The sequence below is a fragment of the Rousettus aegyptiacus genome, unplaced genomic scaffold (genome assembly GCF_014176215.1).
Source record: "Rousettus aegyptiacus isolate mRouAeg1 unplaced genomic scaffold, mRouAeg1.p scaffold_m13_p_6, whole genome shotgun sequence".
NCBI lineage: Eukaryota > Metazoa > Chordata > Mammalia > Chiroptera > Pteropodidae > Rousettus > Rousettus aegyptiacus.
This window is the reverse complement of record NW_023416309.1, coordinates 48,923,218-48,936,891: the sequence shown is the minus strand read 5'-3', so window position 1 is coordinate 48,936,891 and position 13,674 is coordinate 48,923,218.

Below are 13,674 nucleotides of genomic sequence, written 5' to 3'. Positions count from 1 at the left end.
CGAAAGTATGAGTTAATGGTTATAGATAATAGAACAGTCGAGTCGTGAGAATTACTTATAACCTGAATAGTTGGCAGCTTTTAACTTGGTAATCATTTAAATATGCTAACTATGTTTCGTCTTTCTCTTGGTGTCTACTCCTTCCTCCAGAACGTAGACATACTCTGTGTGTAGTAACTCATTTCCTCTGTGTTTTCACAGTGCCGCTTTGGTAAGCCAGAAATAATTTATAAATCATTTGTTATGGAATGTATACCAAGTATACACAACCAAGTGTAACACAAAACGATTATTTTCTTAAATATTCATAGCTGGGCCAGAACTAGGATGAGGCAGGAGAGATGCCTAGGGTTCAAAACTGAAAAAGGCACTTTTTTTTTGTCTAAGGCTGACCCTGCGCTCGCATGACCCTGACCGTGAATGCCTCCCGAATTTTACACTAGGAAACATTTTGCCTGACTCTAGTGCCTGCTGGATTCATAACATCTAATTATGTTTTTTTTTTGCTGCTTTGGTGAATTCAAAATGTGTTTCTGAAAATATTACTGCTTTGTTTTAATGTACATTAAAACATAAATAGTATAACCTGAATTTATGAGAGTACATTTTAAAGAACTTTCAGATTCACCAATGTAGTAATTAGTACTAGTTTTTCTGAAGTACCAAAACCCAGATTTCTTTCAGATTCTTCCCTCAGTGTACTGTAAACATTTTTAGAGCAGGGCCCATATCTTATTCATTTTATGATCTAGCATCTTTTCTGTTTCTGGTTCACAGTTCTAATAAGTTGTAAATACTTGAATGAATCGAATAAACAGTGAAAAATCCATCTACATTTTAAGAATTCGACTTCTAAAATTTTTTAATGTATTTTTCTTAAGTAATAATAATTTTATTCCAGAAGAACCAATAACAACAACAATATAGTGAAACTAGTCAATTGTTTTGGTGCATTCAAATGATTGTTATTTAAGTCCACTTCAGTGTAGGAACAATTTAGGGAATACTTTTTTTTTTTTTTTGGCAGGGGGAAGTCAAGATTTATCACTTTAGTTTGTCACCAAAATCAGTCATTGAGCATTTGAATCCTTCTTTCAAGAACATATATTCTATCGATCAACATTTCTTACTGATTAGCTGCTGTCTGCCCCACACTATTCTTGGTGTTGTGGGGAAATTAAGATAAGAATAATTCAATCTGCAAATATTTATTGAGTGATTATTTTGTACGGGGTGAGGGAGTTATACAATTGTCCTTTGTTAGGTGGTTAATTCCTGCATAAAATAGCCTCAAACCTCAGAGGAGAATAATAGGAGAGAAAGACACGTCTCCAGGTGTCAGAAGTCAAGCTGTGATAAGTGGTTTAATACCAAAATGCGTGGGAACAGTAAAAAGGGAGAAGTTAATCCTGGTAAGGAAGGGTGCGTAGACAAGGTGGCTTTTTACAGGGTCTTTAAAAGATTAACAGACTTTTCATGGGCTGAAGAGTAGCCCAAGGGGCAGCAAAGGCCTGGCAGTGTGACACCGTAAGAGTGGAAGAGGAGCTTTGAGTAGTTGGTGTGTTGGCATGTGAAGCTCAGGAGGGGAAGACCGTGAAGAGTGTTGACATCCATACTAAGGAGTCGGGAAGTTATTCTGAAGAAAATCAAGAGCTTTTGAAGATTTGGAGGCAGTCAACATATTATGTGTTCGGAAATGATATAAAACTAAGGTAGATAGGTAGATAGCTGATCAGATAGATGGATAGATATTAATGTGCACAAACATATAGCCATATTATGAACAGCGTATACAATATATGTATGTATAGCTCGACAGGAGAACTGGGCCAGCCCCCGAACCTTAAAAAACATTATAATTCTAGGTTATTTGTGAGGAGTTGAAGTTGAAGACAAAGTCCTCCCTTGCCTTAGAGGAACTTAGAATTTCCTTAGGCAGCTGGCTAAAAGCTAAGATATATAAAATACTTAAGAGATGAATTTGTCGTTTTATATCTTGAGAAAGGAGAGATTGAGTAGTTTGGAGTTGTGTGAGCTGGTTGGTGAAATAAAGTGCATGTGAAACTAATTTCGAAACAATTTATTTATAGTATGTAAACCATTCCTGAGTAAACCATTCCTGAACTGGTCTTTAAAAAGCTCATTTAATTTAAATTGAATTTGGTTTATGTAAGTGCTGCTCTTATGGTTAGGACTGCATTTTGTGGTTTAAATCCCTGTAGAGCTATTATAAATTACATGGGGATTTAAAAACACCTAAGAACACTATTCACTTAGTCCTAAATATGATAGACTTTTTTTTTTATTTCAATAAAAAATGTTTTGTAAAATCAATTTACATTATCTGTATAAGCTCTTCTGTTACTTCAAAATGGAAAGCAAGAGCTTAAGATCATAAAATGGCATCGAAGCAATGCTTTAATACACTATTAGATAACGTTATTAAACTGTTTTTTAAAGTTTGTTTAAAGAACTGTTATGGACTTCCTGTTGTGGCTCTGAGCTCTGATTACATATCACATGGGATAAGCAGATAGAATTGTAAATGAACTAAAAACAACAGTGTCTGGAAGGGGAATAAAGGCCAAATACCCTTGTTTTGCTAAATTAGCCAATTCTTTTTATTAGTGTCTATTATCCATGGAAAGAGTGCCAAATTCTGTTTTGTTATGTTTTGATTTTTTAAAATAGCTTTATTGAGAGATAATTCACATGCCATATAATTTGCTCATTTAAATTGTGCAAGACGACAGTTTTTATTAGCGTATTTACTACAGTTGTGCAACCATTACCACATCAATTTTAAATTATTTTTATCACCCAAAAAGAAATCCCAAATTCATTAGCAGTTACTCCCCAGTCCTCTGCTCCCCTCCCCATCAATCTCCACTTACTCCTTGTCCTACATAACAACTAATCTTTCTGACTGTAGATTTACCTACTGGATATTTCATATAAATGGAACATAATGTATGGTCTTTTGTGATTAGTTTTTTAACTTAATGTTTTCAGGGATCATCTATGTTTAGCATGTGTTAGTACTTTGTTCCTTTCCATTGTTTGAAAATACCATATTTTGTTAATCCATTCATCTGTTGGTAGATACGTGGGTTGTTTTCTACGTTTTGGCTACTATTAACAATTTGTACGAGTTTTTGTGTGGACAAATATTTTCATTTCTCTTGGGTATGCAACTAGAAGTGAAATGGCTGGGTCATATGGTAACTGTGTTTAAACTTTTTGAAGAACAGCCACATCATTTTCCAGAGTTTTGTACTATTTTACATTCCCACTAGCAATTTCTTTACATCATTATCAACACTTATTATTGTATACTTTTTTGATTACAGCCATTTGGTGGGTGTGAAGTGGTATCTCATCGTGGTTTCTATTTCATTTCCCTCAGACTAATGATGTTGAGCACTGTTTCACTAATTCTGTTTTGAAAGAGAACGCTTTATAGAAAACTCAATTAAATGGTTACTCTAAAATGTATTATTTAAACTGAAGCAAAATGTCAGTTTTATAGAATTTGGCCTTGATTTGCTAGAAGATGAGGATATTTAATAATGGTTTGCCTACAGTTTTAGTCCAATGAGAGTTATTTGAATTAATAAGATACATTTTAAATGCATAGCAACATACCAGGTATCATGAAGTGGTTATATGCAGTGCAGGTAAGACTTACTGCCTCAACCTGCAAAAAGGAAGCAAAATGATCTTTATAATTATAAGTTGGAAAGGAAGACCTGAGATAAGAAGGTTTTAAGTATCAGGGTAGGTAATACCAGCTGACCTTGAATAAGTAATGTCATTTATAATAGTGACCTGCAATGCCGATGTGAAAATTTAAATATAAATCTTTAGCCAGTTTTTAAACTTTAAAATTATAGCATGCTATTTGAGATCTCTGAAAACTAGATAATGGAATACATAACTTATTGGGCTCTGTTTAGCCGTTAATTCTATAATTATATAATTCCTGGTTAACATCAAATTTTAAAAAATATGTAATAAAAGCATAGTGTTTTAAACAACTCAGCTATTCACATGTCATGAGAATAGAAAACCAGCCAAGAAACTTAACTTTTTGTGTCAAAGCTGTTGACTTTTATATAGGAACTCTATACTTATTCCAGGTTGTGTCCTAGTAATTTATTCATGTGTATTAATATTTTAACAAGTTTCTGAGGAATAACAGGTGAGATAAGTTAGGAGTCATTAGAAGGTCAGCATAAAGTTCTTTTTGTCACCATTTGAAATCCTTGGACAAAAGGAAACAGATGGGGTTGGTTACATTACCCTTGCCGTGCCAAATAAACAGTTGAGGAACATGTTAAATATTCTTTTGGTATGTGTGTGCGCCTAGGCTAGAATTGGTGTTCGAGGTTAACCGAGCTACCCTTTCCAGCCGCCCAGTATTTAATGATAGAAGCTTAAAATTATTTTAATACTTCGTATGAAAAAGTTTATTTGAATCTTCACTGGATGACTCATTCATTCAGGGGACATTTACTGGATGCTAATTATGTGAAAGAACTCCTCTGCTAGACAGAGGAAGGGGCTTGGGTTCCTTAGGGAAGTCTTAGGGCCCAGGTAGCATTTGAAGTGGGATTTTAAATATGAGTACAGTTGGGGAACTCATAGCATAGATAAAAGCTAAGAGTGGTAGTTATATCTTCAAAAAAAAAAAAAATCAAAGATGGTTGTGAACACAATCATCCTCTCAAGGAAGAGGTCGATGGTAACTCTACATCCAAGAAATAGTTAAGTGTCCACAGAAAGAGTTCAGGCAATAAGCCAAGCAGTTCAAAAACAACAAAAGGACAGTGATGTCCGCCTCTACCGGGCTAGTGGAATATACAAGGTCAATGAGAGGTCACGATACATTACAGGGGGGACGGGATGGTGTCTAAGCTGGGAGATGAAAGACAAGGAGTGTGTCCCAACTGAAGCCAAACCAGCTCAAGGTCCCCGCCTAGCATTCAGTCACATTTGAAGGAACAACTTGACAAAGATACATCAGAAGCCTTTTGAGTCTTTTCTTTGGTCTCACAAAATCATCAAAAGAGGAGTCGCACTTTCAGTACATCTTACCAAATTAAAAGTTATTGTAAAAGTAGAGAATTATTTTTTTGGCCTTGCAGCCAACTTTCTTGTTAATTGCTGTTAATTCTAATAGTTTGCCATAGATTCTTTAAAGTTTTTCTCCATGTATAGATATGTTAAATGCAAATGACAGTTTTGTTCCTCTTTTTCAATCTGTATCCCTCTTGTATTATTAAACTGAGTAGAACCTCAAGCAATGTTGACTAGAGATAACAGTGAACATCTCTTTTTGTTCCCGAACTCAGGGGGAAGAGTGTTATTTCCCTATTTGGCGTAGCCTTTTGTTCTCACCCTTCCCTACCACCTCCCACCCCTATGCCAACCATCAGCTAGTTTATTATTTGTTTTATTTTGTTTTTTTTTTTTTAGGTTTCACATATAATTGAAGTCATACAATATTTGTCTTTGCCTGACTTATTTCCCTTAGCACAATACCCTCTAAGTCTATCCATGTTGTTGCAAATGACACGATTTTATTCTTTTTATTGCTGAGAGGTATTCCATTGTGTGTGTGCATGTGTGCGTGCGTGTGTGTGTGTGTGTGTGTGTGTGTGTGTGAGAGAGAGAGAGAGAGAGAGAGAGAGAGAGAGAGAGATCCTTATTCTTTCGGTGGACAGTTAGGTTGCTTCTATATCTTGGCTATTGCAAGTAATGCTGCAATGACATAATGGTGCATGTATCTTTTTGAATTAGTGTTTTGTTTTCTTCAGATAAATAACCAGAAGTAGAATTTCTGGATCACATGGAAGCTCTTTTTAAATTTTTTTTGAAGAAACTCCGTACTGTTTTCCATAGGGCTATACCAATTCACAATCTCACCAACAGTATATGTGAATTCTCTTTTCTCCACATTTTGCCAGCACTTGTTTTTTTGTTTTCATTTTTGTTTTTCTTTTTTTGATCACAGCCAAAAAGACAGAATTTTTAAGCTAAAATGTTAATAGAATTTCAGTTAAATTGGTGGATAGAGCATGCTTATTTTTTCTCCTCCCTATCCCAAGATTCATTAACATGGTAGTAAAGATATAAAAAGGAATAGATTTACAAGAATAATAGCATCAGCGAAAGAGATTTCAACAAAAAGTTTCTGGAAGACAGAAAACAGTGAACTAGACAGAATGACAATAGATGATATGCTGGAGAATCTGGAATGAATTGAGGCTGTGTATTTGAGTGCATATGAATATATAATTATGCAAGTAAAAAATATTGTTAACTTGTGGCAAACCAAAAGATGTACAAGAAAAGAAATGTAACCTTAGTACATTACTTGATTCTGCAATGAACCATATTTGCATACTCATTAGAAAAAAAAAGTGAAATTACCATGATTTGAAAGCCCCACACTGTCTGGTCCCTGTCTGCCCTTCTGATCTCATATTTTTCCATTCTCCCCTTCTCTAACCACCTTTCAATGACACTGGCCTTCTTTCTTTAAACAAGTCAAGGTCGTTTCCTCTTCAGAGCCTTAGCCCTTGATCTTTCCTCTGCATAAATTATTTCTTTGACAGAGCGTAAGTTGGTCCCTGAGTAATAGAATTTTAGCTCAATGCATGGCTGCTCAGAATAGAAACTATATTTCAAGTCTCTCTTGAAAATAGGTGTATCTGTGTTCTGGCAAAAAAATATGTGAGCAGAAGAGAAGGGAAATTGCTGAGTCGTACCCTTACAGAGAAAGGATGTGGCCTTCTCCTTCTACCATCTTGCTGTTTGGAACATAGATATGGTGACGCCATCTTGGACCTTACAGATTAGGAGCAAGAAACAGAAGGAGCCCAGGCTCCTGGATGGCCTACTCTCAAACTATTATATAAGGCAAAAATAAATGACTTCTTTAAGCCATTGTTATAGGCTCTGTTACATACACCCAACCCACATCCTAATTAATATAGATCTTGCCTTGGATCTTCACAATAGTGAAGAGAGTGAGGCTCAACTCAGAGGTCACCTCAAAGAAACATTGCTTGACCACCCTACCTGAAGTCTGTCTTTTTAATCTCTATCACTCTGTTTTATCTTCTTTATAGCACGTTAGCAGTTCATTTTTATTATTATTATTATTTGCATTTTAATTGCCTTTCTCCTAGAATTTAAGTTTCATGAATGCAATGAGGTCGTCTGTTTTTCTCATTGCCTGGCACATAGTAGAGGAATAATATATATTTGTTGAACGATTGACTGCATCACACTGCAAGTCAGTAGATAGAACGGGTAAACCAATTTAAAAAGTAGCATACTCATATTATTCAAAAATAGAGAGATAAATTAGGAGGAACGACAACTAAATATTCTTAAATGTCTGTTTATGGGGACAAGGGCTGAAGTGGGGAACAGCTGGCATGGATACTGTTGTTTTTTTATTATAAATCCTTTAATACTATTTGATTTTTTTTTTTTTACCTTATGCATATATTACTTTGGAAAAGATTAAATTTAAAAATTAATCAATTAAATATTATTCTGTACATCAGAGTGATGTGGTAAAAGAATGTTTAACAGCATGGAAAGACATCCACAACACGAAAACAAAGAAGAGTAGGTTAACGACATGTCTCTACGTGGATCAGGATCTAATTTTGTATAAGTATAAAGTACATGGGCATAAAAGTGCTATGTTGTAGTCGATGCATATGGCAAATTCCTTATTTTGGATATAAATGGGTATGCAGTTTTTATTAATAGAATCAGTTTTGCCTGATTAACGATGTTGAATGAACTATTAACGAAGTTCCTAAAATCAGAGAAATGAGTTGGGAAGCAATTAAAGCAAATCAGCAAGAAATGAGGACACATAAAGGAGGAAAATAGCAGTTAGGAAGGGGGCTTCTGAAGAGAAATAGGGTGGTGTTGGCAGGATCCGCGAGAGTGAGGAAGTGGCCACTGCTGAACTGTCACCTTCTTATCAAAGTTGCAATGACTAGCTTGGCACCCGGAAGGTTTTTCCACTTGGTCACGTCGGTGATCGGTGCACTGTCAGGGAGCTGACAGGGACTTGTTTGTGCCGGTTCAGAATGTGGCTCTCACAAAACCAGCCCTTCAAATACTCGGCTTTTCCTGCTTTATGATTACATCTGCAGTTTCTGTGTGTCTTGTTCATCTTTCCTAGAGTAAAGCCATGTGTGCATGTTCACACACACACACACACACACACACACACACGTCTAGAAAAGAATAATAGATTTTATAACTACGAATTTTGCTGCCATTATATTGTTGATTATTGACATTTGGATTATATACTTTTCCAAATTTTCTTGGCTAAGAATATTCTCAGCACATGGTTATGTTCTGAATATATAGCTTCTGCCTCTCGTTCTTTCTTCCCTGAAGCCATTATTTCTCTTTTTATCACAGCTCCATAATATTATTACTTTGGCTTTATAATTAACCAGCCCTGTTTCTTGTTTCTACTTAAAGAACATGAAATCTCTCTCTGATATCTTTACCGCCTTGTATTTCATGATTTTTCTCTCTATAATAACTTTTGGAAGCAATCGTGGTTTGGCAAATTGCATAGGAATATTAAGGTCACGATTGTTTTGTAGCACAGTGTACTGTGTTCAAACAAAATATTTCTAATTGTATACCACCTGTTTTGTCATGAACACATTCATTCAAAACATACTCTGCTGAGTGCCGTCTGCGTGGTGGGCACCGCACGTGTGCTGTAGATTTCAATAACAAATCCAGGCCTTAGTAGCTATTCAGTAAGTCTGTGAATAAATGAGGAAACTCAGGCAGCCACTGATACTGACAGGAGTTTTCGGGGAGCGTATGAGATGAGATCAGATGTCACACTTGGAAAACCCCGGAGATAAAGCCATGACAGCATTCCATAGGGGAGTAGTGGTCCCCGCCACAGCAGCCCAGACAGAAGCAGATTAAGTGATGGATGGCAGGTCTTGAGTAGATTTCAGAGATGAACATGAATGAGTCAAGGGCTTTCACTCTGTAGCATGGCTCCTTGATGGTGAGAACCTTTTGTTGGGAATGGCCACCAACTAAAGAAAGAGGAGATTTTTTCCAGCTCCGGTTAAACATGGTGAAATGAGCCCAGTGAGCTGGGAATATCAACACAATTTTGTGATCATCAGAGGGGTCGGGAGTTAGCTCTGCACCAAGGCCATTGGGATCGTCATTGTGCAACTCATAAAACTTTGAGGAGAGATATTGCTGATGCAGCGGGTCTAGTAATGAAAACTTTTGGCTTAGTTTCCAGAGATTATAATTTAGGCCTGGTTCTGCCACTAATTTTGTGACCTTGGGTGAATTAATTCACTTCCCTGAATTCCTAAAATAGGTCTGTTTTTTTCCACTAGAATGAGAGAGCTGATTGAGCTCTAGGTCATGCCTCTATAATTCTATGAGTCTGTTAGCTCAGTTGCTTTTTGTTTTTTTTTTCCCAGTGTCTTATGCTTTTGCGGGACTTGGACAGAATGGTTTTGGTCAAGCTACTTATCACAGTGGATATGTTCTATAATGTTAAAATATGTCAGATGAGAAAATGTTCTGAGCCAGTTTATTTTGTTTATTCATTATTTAATTTTTTTTCTTGGATATGGACAGCAGAGCTCCCTCCACTTAGGTTTAGGGCCTTGGAGGTACAGCAATGGAAGAATCAGCCCCCTATAGTGGTATTTACTAAAATGGTTAATGTAAAATGGGGCCAGGAGCCAACAGTGACAGAACAGCTTGTCAGTAAGTAATGAGAGTGAGTGAGCAAACACATTCATTCTTTGGCATTCTTAGGGTATAGTGAACACCTAGGAGCAGAACAAATCTACCAATGTAGATGATTCCTTTTGATAAACAAGACGTTGATACAAATAATTGGTAAGACCTGTATGTTACATCAGTTGCCAAGTAATGACTTATATAGCTCAGCATTGCAGTTCCCAGAGTCAACCTAATTACATAATATGTAACAGGCTTTGGCAGATCTATAGCACCTCTCTGGTGATTCGATTAGTTGATAATATACTGAAGTATTTGTTCCTCCCCTGTACTTAAAATAGATTTGATAGTTTATGAGACATCAACAAAAAGGATATAGTTCAAAGTCTGAGGTGGCCTTGGGGAGAGTTGGGAGTTAAAACATATGTCGAACGACCCTGAGTAAGAACTGGTCATTTTCTCTCATTGCAGAGGACTTTTGCATCCCATCCCCTGCCCTGTCCTCAGGATTCCCTCTACAGGCTTGTGACAGGCGTGTTCCCAGATGGAAGATGGGTTACTTCCCTATTAGGCAGGGCAAGACAGAGGTCTGGCCCCTAATGGGAATGCAAAAAGACAGAGCTGTCCTGCCTTTGGAAAAAAAGAACAGCTTTTCAAAATTCCATTCTCTTTTCTCTTTCTGGATTGTTCTTTGAAGACAGCTTTTCAGCTACAAGGGGGATGGATACAAACTGCCAGGAGACAAACTCCACTGTAAATCATTTACCCATTTTTGCAACTCCTTTCCTTCCAATGCAATAGCTAAATGTGCAAAAGATACTAAGCATGTCCCTCTGTTTATCCCTAATGGAGTCCATGGAGACATTTTTTCATCATTTCCTGGCTTGGGGAGAGGATGTTATTAACCAACTGCCATTTTACTGGTCAGATTACAGTGTCAAGACTAACAGGGCAGCTGGTTTGCTTCACCGATAAAAGAACGAAAGACCTTGCTTGTAAATAGCTTTGTCTGTGTTAGCGAACTCTTAAGTTAGTGCGGGTCCCTCACATTCCCCAACTGCTACTTTAAAAGCTCTGCTCCATCCCTAGGCTGGGAGTTACCCTGGTGACTAATCTTGATAATCAGTTCCTGGAGGTTTCCACTGTGGCCCTTGGCTTTGAATTTGCCAGGACAAGGTGACTCTGAACTGTTTGCCTATTCTTAGGCGGGGGTTAGAGTGGGGTGGAGTCGGGGAGGAATCCTCCCTTGCTGGGATCTGAGCAGGACAGTGTGCTACTGAATTTTTCTACCACTTTGTCACACCTATCACAGTCATCTTCAAAATAACAAAGGTCGTTTATTCCCAACTTTTCTAAAGTTGGAACTCAAAGTTCCACTAACAGTTGATACTTATTATCTACTCCATCTTCTTAAAAATAGTCACCTGACAACTTTACAACAGCTTCTGGAAAAGGAGGATGGGTAATAGAAAAGTATAGATTGCCTAAATGAACCAAAAAAAGAAAAGAAAAAGGAGGAGGAGGAAGACATGGAGAAGAAGAAGGAGAAGGAGAAGAGGAAGGTAACCAGATGATGAAATGAGGCCATTTTTTGAAATAAAGCATTCACTTTTATCTCTTCTGGAGGCATCCAGAAACTTTCCACTGCAGAATGTTCAATTTACTCACGGAAGGACTTTTTAACTCTTCATAGGTATCTTTCTGAGCTTAGACAAGAAATTACTCCAGATGACAGCTTAATGAGTGGGTAAGAATTGTTGTTAAAACAGCTCTTCTTCATTCTAGGGTTTCTCAGAGCATGATCTATGGGGCTTTCTCAGAATCACCAAGGGCCCTAGTATTAAAAAAAACAACAACAACAAAAAAAAGACAGATTCCTGGACCTACATTAGTATCTCCAGGGGTGGGATCTGGAAATTAGCAATCTGCAGGATTTTTTGCTTTTGTGTTTAAGGAGGAAGATCCCAGATGATTTTTAATGCCAACAAAAATTCGTGCATCACTACTTTAATCCATGAGACCCAAAGTTCTGTTTTTCTTTCTGTGAAAGATAAAATTTAACTGTTTTTTAGCACTTGACTCATCAGCCAAGAAATGTGGGTGTTGCTTAGCTCCAAGCATCCTGCAACGTTAGAGAAATATATGTGTACAAATATTGAAAGAGAAGACAGTTGCTTCATTGCCCTGACAGCAGTCGGATACCACGAAAGATACAAGCATAATAGGTCATAAAACAAAAATAAGAATCAGGAAGCTCATCCGCTGGTAGCTTTAGAATATAAGTATGTATAAGGACAAAGATGACACACCTGAAAGCAAAGTTTGAATCAGGAAGTGGCTTGGTCAGGTGTCTCTTAGACGGCACTGCAGTGGATTTCGAGCCCCAGCTGCCTCCTCTCCCCACTGGAAGCACTCTTCACTGCCTGGTGGAGGGTGCAGGCTCATTCCCCAGAGCTCGCATGCTGTGGGGCCAGGAAATGCAGCTGACTTTTAATAGTTCTGCAGTCTGAAGCGGAAAAACATTGGGATCTCATGCTTAGCCAGGTGGCTGGCTTATCCCCATAAAGCAAACCCACGCTGCTGAGTTTTGTCTGCTGTGGGCTCAACGTGCAGGAGCTTCCAGAAGATGATCACTAATGACTCACACAGGGGAGGGGAGTAAAGATCACGGGAGAGGACGATCCAGCTAACCCCAAACCTGATGTCTGAGAATAAAATAACCCAAGGCCCAAACAAGCAAACGAACAACCAAAAAAGCCCCTATGCTTTCCATTTTATATTATGTAATAATCCATCTGCTAAATTTTTTTTCCCCATGGATAAGAGTAGAAGGAAGAAATTCTCATATATATTTAAACTTAAACCAAACTAGATCTATCAAAAAAAGAGATTGTTTTAAATAAACAATGAGATTGAAGAACTGAACATTCCAATAAGAAAACAGTTAATAATTTATTTTTGGTATCCAGAATTAAGGTTTTTTTGGTGGTCAATAATCCACTTGGAGTGGATTAAATGAACATTTTTTGTGGAAGAATAAATCGGATAGAAAACAATTTTTGTTTTTTCTAAAGCAGTGACAGATGAGAAGGATCCAGCCAGCAAACGAAGAGGAAGAAAAAGCAGGTCAGGAAGAGGGAACAGCACGTGTAAGCTTCTTGCCGTGGGAAAGAACTTAGATTATTTGAGGTGCTCGATGAACACCAGTGTGCTTGGAGTGCAGGGTCCCCATGGGCCAGGCTGACTACAGCAAGAATATCGGGTTTTATGCTGAGATGACAGGGCTCTGTGAGTGACTTGATTCACATAGTCAAGATAAGAATTTGTTTCTCAAAATTCGTAATAGATGTGGAACAAGAGGAAAATATAACAGTCCATATTTTGTCATCTTGATTTTGTGGTTGGTCAACTGTGTTGCCGATAATTAATTAATTAGACTTTATATTATTTTAAAATAAATAAGTACTTGAAACAATGATTGCACTTTGAGGATATCTAAACACGTAGCCAGCAACTAACACAGGACCCCAAGTCATAATAGATGCTTGCTGATGTCTTATTGATGATGCTGATCATTCTTACTTCAGTCTGGGAAGGACATATACAGACAATGAATATAGATAGTTAATCTCCGTGAAGCATTATCAAAAGGGATACAAAAGGGGATTATGACTGCGATGAATAGAAACAAGAGAAAATTTCATTATAAAATAGTTCCTGAGTATCAGTTGTTAACTACAACATGAAGTCGTTGCTTACGATTTGCAATGGTCTTCACTGTTTATTATTTTCCTATGTTGCTATGCTCTGCTAAAGTTACTGATCATTCATAACTTTTCTATTTTGAAAAAAAATTACTGTATTTCCAAATATCATCACTTCCCTTCCCCT